The sequence below is a fragment of the Suncus etruscus genome, chromosome X, assembly GCF_024139225.1.
Source record: "Suncus etruscus isolate mSunEtr1 chromosome X, mSunEtr1.pri.cur, whole genome shotgun sequence".
Classification (NCBI taxonomy): domain Eukaryota; kingdom Metazoa; phylum Chordata; class Mammalia; order Eulipotyphla; family Soricidae; genus Suncus; species Suncus etruscus.
This window is the reverse complement of record NC_064868.1, coordinates 113,900,644-113,910,992: the sequence shown is the minus strand read 5'-3', so window position 1 is coordinate 113,910,992 and position 10,349 is coordinate 113,900,644. Positions and strand designations below refer to the sequence as shown.

Genomic DNA, 10,349 nt, shown 5'->3' with positions numbered 1-10,349 from the left:
TGAAGTAACGGCCAGCTACCAAATCATCTCCTGGAGATAATCTTCAATTGCATATTTATCTTATATATGTGTTGACAAAATATTTCCAATTCCTTATTTACTTAACATGTTTAGATAATTGATAAGAAAGTGGGATTTTAAACTGATTTTAAAGTTGAACCCAGTATGAACTATCTAGATGATTAATTTATTCCTAGCATGATGCCTGTCTCTCTGTTTCATTTTTTAATGAAGTACCAAATTGTGAATTGCTTTATTTTAAATTAAATAAATAAATAAATAGAATTCTCCTGTAACCTAATTTGTTCACCCTGAACACAGTACAGAACAAGTCTTAGTGCCCTCTGGCTCATGAAATATTTTTTAAAATGAATATAACAAAGTGAATTTGCTCTGATTTGCCCATAATTCCATATGAAAAGCATATAAACAATTGATATATTTTGATACAAAGTAAGATTGAGCTACCTGTCCTTTTACTAACATGGGCAGAGATTTCATTTGATTCGTTTCTACATACTGACTATTTAAAATGCTTTGGAAAGTTAGTCAATCTTAAAGATATTTTTAAAATATCTCAAAAATTGATTGTCAAAATGCATCTGAATAGCCATATTCTCGAGATGAATGGCCTTTTGCTAGTTGTCTTCCTGCAGTTCCTTCTCTTTATTAATGTGAAAATTATTAATTAATTACTTAATTAGTAATGTGAAAAAATAATCAATTTTTCAATTGAACCTATTTGCAGTGTTTTGGAGGGAATCAGAAAGATCTGAAGTTCAAGGTTTCAGTAGAGCTTTAGTCCTGACTTTCTGCTGAAGTTTTCACATTTGAGATTAGAAAAAGAGGAAATGGAAGTTCAACATTCTTAGAACATTACATTCTTCTATTAGATTCCATATAGAATTTTTTCTCAAGTTGCTAATTTTAGGAACTTAAAATATCTCTCTCTCTCTCTCTCTCTCTCTCTTCATCCCTGCTAGAACCTTGATCTCTTTTTCAATGATTTTTGAATCTCACACAGCTTGTTACTCCTGGTTCTGAAAATTAAATTCTGGTGGGGTTTGGGGGACCATGTGATATGACAGGGATCAAACCCTGTTAGTCACATGCAAAGCAAACATCCTATCCATAGTATTATCTCTTCTGATTCATAAATCTATTTCCAATTTTATATCTGAGAAAAAACATAAAATAACTGATAAAGTTCAAAATTATTTTTAAAAGGTCTGTATAGAGAACAGGGTCAAATTAAATTAATATCAAGCTTCATAATTTCATCAAATAAGAACAAATGGATTTTAGGGGAAAGAGAAATCAAATGATATTTAAAAATATAAAAGCAGTTTTATTTCAACAACAAATATATACCAGCCTTGACATTCAACCAATTTCATAAGCTTCCTTTGGGGCTCAGTGCTTTCTGCACATCAATGAAAGAATCAGTATTTGAGACACGAAGTAACTTTTTGGCAGACATTGAAAAAAGAACCAAATGGTCTCTGTCTTTTCTGTGATCAACTGTGAAATGAAAACCTACCACTTAAATCACTTCTTCTGCAACCTAATTTGTTCTCCCTGAACACAGTACAGAACAAGTCTTAGTGCCCTCTGGCTCATGAAATACGTTTTAAAATAAATATAACAAAGTGAAGTCGCTCCAATTTGAACATAATTCCAACCTGAAAGTATATATACTTTGTACTTTGGATATATTATTTATTTATTTTAGAACATTGTCCAAGTATTTTTAATCTAGCAGTGTAGATCTAGGTATTCTGTTCTGAAGCAGCAGTGCAACATTTGAAAATGAGGCCATGCCTCCCTATTTTGAAGGCTCAGTTTTAAATTTAATCTATTTGTAAAATATGTAGTTGATGCGAGAGAGAGAGAGAGGAGAGGTGGAAGAATGAAAATAGGCATTTTTTTTGCTGGTGAGATGGCATTAGTAATTTAGTAGTGAGAGTGCTGACAATCATTTATATATATATATATATATATATATATATATATATATATATATATATATATAATTGTTAAGGTAAAAACTGATATTCCATAATATTATAAAGAAATGGTAGTTCTGGGGTTGTAGCGATAGCACAGCAGTAGGGCATTTGCCTTGCACTGTTGGTCCTCGGTTCAATCCCCAGCATCACATGTGGTCAACCCAAGCCAGGAGCAGTGTCTGAGAACATACCAAGAGTAACCCCTGAGCATCACCAGTATGGTCCAAAAACAAAAACAAACAAACAAAAACAAATAGTAGGTCTATAAGTCTTTAAAACACACCAGTAAATTTTCTCATTCACATAAAGACAAGTTCAATTAAGTCCAAATTATATAATAATTGCCTGGACTGATCTGTTTTCTTTTATAGCCATTCATGATTTTTATAGCTACAAGTGAAAATTTAAAATTAAACTGATTTTATATGTCGTTTACAGCATTAAGGGTCTATCAGCAAAGCTATTTTTTCTTTTTTTCCTTTTTTTAAAATTTATTTATTTATTATTTATTTATTTATTTTAGTTTTTGGGTCACGTCCGGCATTGCTCAGGGGTAACTCCTGGCTGTCTGCTCAGAAATAGCTCCTCGCAGGCACGGGGGACTATATGGGACACCGGGATTTGAACCAACCACCTTTAGTCCTGGGTCAGCTGCTTGCAAGGCAAACGCCACTGTGCTATTTCTCCGGGCCCTTATTTAAACAACTTTATTACATACATGATTGTGTTTGGGTTTCAGTCATGTAAGGAACACCACCCATCACCAGTGCAACATTCCCGTCACCAATGTCCCAAATCTCCCTCCTCCACACCCAACCTCCGCCTGTACTCTAGACAGTCTTTCTATTTCCCTCGTACATTTTCTTTATTAGGATAGTTCAAAACGTAGTTACTTCTCTAACTAAAATCATCCCTGTTTGTGGTGAGCTTCATGAGGTGAGCTGGAACTTCCAGCTCTTTTCTCTTTGTGTCTGAAAGTTATTATTGCAAGAATGTCTTTCATTTTCTTAAAACCCATAGATGAGTGAGACAAATCTGCATCTTTCTCTCTCTCTCACTCTCTCTGACTTATTTCACTCAGCATAATAGATACCATGTACGTCCATGTATAGGAAAATTTTATGAATTCATCTCTCCTGACGGCTGCATAATATTCCATTGCGTATATGTACCACAGTTTCTTTAGCCATTCATCTGATGAAGGGTATCTTGGCTGTTTCCAGAGTCTTGCTATGGTGAATAGTGCTGCAATGAATATAGGTGTAAGGAAGGGATTTTTGTATTGTATTTTTGTGTTCCTAGGGTATATTCCTAGGAGTGGTATAGCTGGGTCATATGGGAGCTCGATTTCCAGTTTTTGGAGGAATCTCCATATCGCTTTCCATAAAGTTTGAAATAGACGGCATTCCCACCAGCAGTGGATAAGAGTTCCTTTCTCTCCACATCCCCGCCAACACTGCTTGTTCTCATTCTTTGTGATGTGTGCCAATCTCTGTGGTGTGAGGTGGTACCTCATGGTTGTTTTGATTTGCATCTCCCTGATGATTAGTGATGTGGAGTATTTTTTCATGTGTCTATTGGCCATTTGTATTTCTTCTTTGTCAAAGTGTCTGTCCATTTCTTCTCCCCATTTTTTGATGGGATTAGATGTTTTTTTCTTGTAAATTTCTGTCAGTGTCTTGTATATTTTGGAGATTAGCCCCTTATCTGATGGGTATTGGGTGAATAATTTCTCCCACTCAGTGGGGGCATCTTGTATCCTGGGCACTATTTCTTTTGAGGTGCAGAAGCTTCTAGTTTAATATATTCCCATCTGTTAATCTCTGCTTTCACTTGCTTGGACAGTGCAGTTTCCTTTTGAAGATGCCTTTAGTCTCAATGTCCTGGAGTGTTTTACCTACATGTTGTTCTATATATCTTATGGTTTCGGGTCTGATATCGAGGTCTTTCATCCATTTAGATTTAACCTTAGTACATGATGTTAGCTGGGGGTCTAAGTTCAATTTTTTGCAAGTGGTTAGCCAGTTGTGCCAACACCACTTGTTGAAGAGGCTTTCTTTGCTCCTTTTAGGATTTCTTGCTCCTTTATCAAAAGTTAGGTGATTGCATGTCTGGGGAACATTCTCTGAGTATTCAAGCCTATTCCACTGATCTGAGGGCCTGTCTTTATTCCAATACCATGCTTTTTTGATAACTATTGCTTTGTAGTACAGTTTAAAGTTGGGGAAAGTAATTCCTCCCATATTCTTTTTTCCAATGATTTCTTTAGCTATTCTAGGGTGTTTATTGTTCCAAATGAATTTCAAAAGTGCCTGATCCACTTCTTTGAAAAATGTCATGGGTATCTTTAGAGGGATCACTTTAAATATGTACAATGCTTTGGGGAGTATTGCCATTTTGATGATGTTAATCCTGCCTATCCCTGAGCAGGATATGTGCTTCCATTTCCACGTGTCCTCTCTTATTTCTTGGAGTGAAGTTCTATTTTTTGCTATAAAAATATATATAGTGGGACTTTTGGGGGGATTTGGGCCACACCTGGCAATGCTCAGGGGTTACTCCTGGCTCTGAATTCAGAAATTACTCCTGGCAAGCGCCGGGGACCATATGGGAAGCAGGGGATTGAATCCAGGTCTGTCCCGGATCATCAGCCATCAGCGTGCAAGGCAAATGCCTACCACTGTGTTAATCGCTTTGGTGCCTTAATATATATATATATATATATATATATATATATATATAGAGAGAGAGAGAGAGAGAGAGAGAGAGAGAGTAAGAATTTTATATGGATAAGAAATGTTTCTTCTCTTCATCACTTCTTTAAAGTATCAGACACAATATCCCAAATAATTTAACTATTAAATTTTAAGAAAGGACGAGCTTTACATACTCAGGAATAGGTAGCACTTGCCTATATAAGTAAATAAAATCTTAAAATCTTAGAATGTCTATGAAGTGATAAAGAATTCCAAGTATACTGTATTTGCATCTTTGCCTTTTACCAATTTGTTTTGCTGTACCTTAGTTCTTAGAGATAGAGTTAATAGGTACAGAATCCTTACCAAGCACAGTTTCAATTTGAATTTATAACCTTGATAAAGCAGTAGACTTTGGCATTAAAAATAAACATGGATGTTATGATAATTATGGGTAAAACAAAAATTGATAATAATAATAATAATAAAGGTGAAAATCTACTAATTGTAAAGATTAATGTTATCATTGTTCACTGGGAGCATCATGCATATTTATAAATAAGAAATAATAATGAAGGTACATATGTTATAAAATTTTGATGTAAAAGCAACTGAAGATACTTAATAGATTAACATTCATAATTGAGAAACAGAAGTAATTTAATACCAAAATCTTGATGAAATAGATATTATATATTCTTAAACAATAGATAATATTCATTTTATGTATTGCATGCATAAATATGAGAATTGTTACAAAATATTAATATATATCATTTTACTATATAAAGCTATATATAGCCATATGAGAAAATAGCATTGAGTTAACATAAATTTATTTAATGTCTTTCTCATTTCCACATTAATTCTCTCTTATGTAAATGAGTTATATCAAAGAAATAAGGACTTATTATTGTTAATTAATATTTGGGGGGGTTGTCATATTACATGATGTTCAGAGTTTACCCTTGTTTTGTACTTACTGATATCTCATGGTTGTTCTCAGGGTACACATATGGTGCATAGGATCAAATCCAAGTAGGTGGCAAGCAAGGTAAGTGTTTAATCCACTGAATGATCATTTCTGCCAGTGTATCTCAGGACTTAAATTGTGTTTTAAGAATATTTTACTTCTTGGAGCCAGAGAGATAGTACAGCAGGCCCATTGCTTGCCTTTTATGCAAGGTTGGGTTGAACCTCCAGCATGACGTCTTTCCAGGTATAAGACTTGAGTACCCTCAGTTGAGGTCCCAAAACAAAAGAAAATTAAAAATAAAACATTTTTAGTTGATAAAAGATGATAGAGTTGATTAATTTTTGTAAGAGCCAAAATACGAAGCAACTATGAACCAACTGTTCTAGACTTTTACAAACAGAAAAAATAAAACAAATTAAGGACTACACAGCTACACAGTGCTTATGGGCAATAGAAACTCCCTGAATGACACGAAATGTGTTTTTTTCCTATTCCTCTTTATATTCTGTTTGTTGTGGCACCAGATGTTTTAGAATTTCAAGCATCTTAACAACTTTCCAATAGCTGCATGAATAATTTAGTCATAGATTGGTGGTATGTGCTTCTGTACATCTATGTATATGTGCATATGCCTCTATCTCGAAGTTTTTTCTTTTCTCTACAAATCCCTACATTCAAGTTGAAGAGTATAGAATTTGAAGTCATTAGAAAGTATTCTGTTTGAAATTAAGCAAAATGGGGTTTGAATATATCAATCAATTCTCTTCTGTGTTGTCTCTGTTAGCATGCCATATGTGATGCCTCTGCCTCTTTATTATTTTCTCCATAGAAGGGGGAATAATGATGTTAGCAGGTGGCTCATGTGAGGTGGGAACAAAAGAGCTGTATCAGGCACACCAGGAGGGTCAAGAAGTGTCTGCTGTTTTCCACTCTACCTTCCTCGGTCACCCACCAAATTTATCACAATACTTAGGACTGAAAAAAAAAACTCTGCTTTGAGCATCTACATAGTGCAGTTCTTCATTCTTATCAGCTTCACACAGCCATCATCAAACTGCACCTGACTGACACTTGCTCTACACTGCGTGAAGAATGATCTCCACCACCTGATTTTTCAACAAGCCATGGAATTCAGGCTGGAGGAAAGAATTGCTCTTTGAAGGAAAAATAAAATAAAATAAAATCATTCCTAATATCTAGCCAGATTTTCCAGGAAGATCTATTTTCCTCACAGGAAAGGATTTCAGGAGACGCATACTAAAGTAAACCAGATTTTATAGATTATGTGGAAGGAAAGAAAGAGTGGACCTCAAGATAGAATGCGGGATTCAGAGGAAAAGAGCACTGAGTATAGATATCTCAGGTTGAGATGTGGGTGAAAATATAGGCTAGGGAAATGTCCTCCTTTTGCAGAGGTAGTTTTTTAGTATTTTATATGAAACCTTCCCCAAGTGGGAGCTTTCTATGTACGTATAAAATGAGAGCTAGGATGTTTCAAAAGGCAGAGTTTAGAACTTTTGGTGGTACATTTTCATGCTCTTGTCACAGCATTTTATTTCTTCTGGAGCTTTGCCTGTCTGGAAAATCTAGCCTTTTCTGAACCAGTCATGATGTCAGAGTTTTATCATTATCTCAGGTTTTTTTTTCATCCACAAACTGAGTTCAAGCTTAATTCTTTATGGTGCATATAGTGATAGAATAATTTCTTGAAGTCATCTCTTGATTTTTATTACTTTTTGAAAACTCCATGCCAGCCTCCTCTTGCCCCTATTAGTATGTGATTATCTCAATAATACCCTTCATTAAAAAGAGATGTTTGAGAATTAACTTACTTAATATAAAACAACTAACATTGTCTCTTCAACAAAGAAAAACATCAGCAAATATTAATTGGATACTTAAGACTGAAAGTTTTATGGATACTCCATAAGGAGAAGAAATTGTAAAGAACATACATTTTTGTTGTGGAATTTATATTACTGGCAAGTATTAGGTGAAAAGTTAATGTACTTAAGAATGTGACCTGTGTCATAAGACAGATTACAGTTCAAATATTAGTTCTTTTGGACAGTTTTTGAAGTATTTATTATATTTTTCTTAAAATAATAATGGTTATAATAGTAATGTCACCAGATTTTGAGTGCTATAAACACTCTAAATGTACTATATAGAAATAGAATCTATGGCCATTCTTGTCATTATATTACCCAAAATTTAGTGGATGATAGTGGTTGGGCCATGGAGATAGCTCAATAGGCTGGAATACAGACATTACATTCACAAGACACATGTTTGACTCCCAGGACCACATTGTCTATCAAACTTCTCTGAGTATGACTCCTTAGCACTAAGCCTGGAATTATCCCAGATAACACTAAGTGTGGCTTTAAAATGAAGAAAATAATATTTGCATAGAGAATGTTAATGATTGACATGTCCATTAAATAACAAAAATATTTGTATGTTCGGTGTGAAATAGCTCAAAGAGAAGAAATTATCACACAAAGAACTAGTGGCAAAGCAGTGTGAGCATCCTATGTTTTTAACCTCCTGTGCTTTTTTGGCCTATTATAAATATTTTAGGAAATAACACCAACCATGTTTTCCAAATAATGTTTTACCTTTAAATCACTAGAATAATTTGGTATATTACTTCTTTTATCTCTTGCTATAAAAGATGTAATTATACAATATTGTGCTCAAAGAACTTTTTACCTAAGTGGTAACTAAATATTCCTATTATGAGAGGCTTTTCTGATGAGAAGTCATTTTGATGTACATTGATTTTTTTCTTTCACTATTTACCCTTGTTGCAAATCAGCCCCTGATGAGGTTGACTGTTGGAGGGATGGAGGATGAGGCCTTTCTCTTCCAGGTTGGACCACGCATCTGTTACCCTGTTCAGCTGGTGGTTCTGAGGTGAATGCGGCAGGAAGAAAGCCAACAGTCAGTCAGGCTTCTGAAGAACACAGCTCTTTATTCCGTGAAGAGGCCGAAGCGAAAAGGCCTAAGAATAGGCCCCAGGAAAAAAGCCCCCCACCTTCCACAGAACCTTGCTTTTATGCACAGAATCAGGTACCACTCATGGTGGGATCAAATACCACCCAATGGTGTAGCAGAATTAGGTTCCACCCTAGGGTGGGAGCAGAATGCCAGGTCACACCCTAGGGTAGAGCACAATCACTGATCAGGGTAGGGTCAGTAACATAATAATCCCATAAAAATATTTACATACACAACAACCCTATGCCAAACATATTTTAAAAAGTGACTATGTGATGGAGGTACAACCTTAGCTTGAACATTCAATTTTTATCAATTTTCTCATAATTTTTTTTAAAATTTACTTCCATGTCTCTATTTCTGTAATAGCTATTTTGCAATAGTTCAAATGAAAACCTATGTTTATAAATCCTTTCTTTATTTAATATTTTTATTTAATAACAAAATATCCAGTACAGGCAGAGTTACATTAAGCATTACTCAGGACTGGCCAGTTCTTACAGGACTAATGGTTCTTACTTACTTTGTGCTTAGGGGACAAAAATCTATAACATGAGAGTTATAATTGAAATGTTCAGGGAGCTGTGGAATACTAGAAGTCAAACTCAAGATACCACATGTGAACTCTAGGGCTTGAGCTATCTTCCTATTCCTTTCATTCATTCCTTGAAGTCCGAGCTTCAAAAGTGGTTTGATCTATTCTTAAATCTTCAACTTGGAATCATTTTTAATTTGTGGACCAAAGATCGCAAAGATCATCATAAAAATCAATCACACTAAATCAGTATTTAAACTATGAAAAAAATATAACTTGTTCTAAAATATTTTGATTAATACAATTCTCCAAAACCATTTTTGCCAACCACTAATTAATAAAGAGACTTCTTAATTACCATATTAATATTTGTTGGTTTGCATATGCTAAAAATCATAGCAGCAAGGACTATAAGAGGATATCTAATTTTACACATTGTTTGCTAAATGAAAAGAAGTGAAAGGTCTACTTCTGTAGACTTTCCAGTTAACTTCTATAGATTTTAAAGCTACAAACAAAACAATGATCTACCTTCTGATGAATTTTCTTTGGGGATTAAAGATTATGCTTTCACTAATTGATTCTGTTACTGGAATATTTTCTTTTTTTAATATGGAACACTTCACGAATTTGCGTGTCATCCTTGCGCAGGGCCATGCTAATCTTCTCTGTATCCTTCCAATCTAGTATATGTATTGCCGAAGCGAGCACATTATTTTATAATTCTTTCTAAATTCTAGGAAAAGAGGGTAACAAACTGAGGATAAAGTCCCATGTTGAGAGGATGGAAAAATAAAGCGATCATGCAATTTACAGCTACATGGATGGAAATTGAAGACATTAGTTTAAATGAAGTAGCCAAAAGAAGGATAAATACAGAATATCACTTTATATGTGGTATTTAGAATACCTGCATGAAAAAACACAATGGTCTAAATGAGAGTTGTCTTTAATATCTTATACACTTGGTTCCAGAGGATAGTAGAGAGAAAGAAAGAAACTGGATGGAAAAGAAAAACACAAATATGAAAGGATGGGGCCAGGGACCAAGAGGTCTCTTGTACATTGGTGGTGTTAAAAATGGACAGAACTAAATATCCAAGCCAAAGGCAACAGTAGAATCAACAGAC

General features: G+C 34.5%; 1 non-coding gene across 1 annotated transcript; it reads right to left on the bottom strand.

Moving 5' to 3' along the window:
• Positions 1 to 9,825: 9,825 nt before the first annotated feature.
• Positions 9,826 to 9,930, bottom strand: LOC126000334 (U6 spliceosomal RNA). Its single transcript, XR_007492681.1, has one exon. It is a non-coding gene; the product is annotated as a U6 spliceosomal RNA (small nuclear RNA).
• Between the last annotated feature and the right edge of the window lie 419 nt (positions 9,931 to 10,349).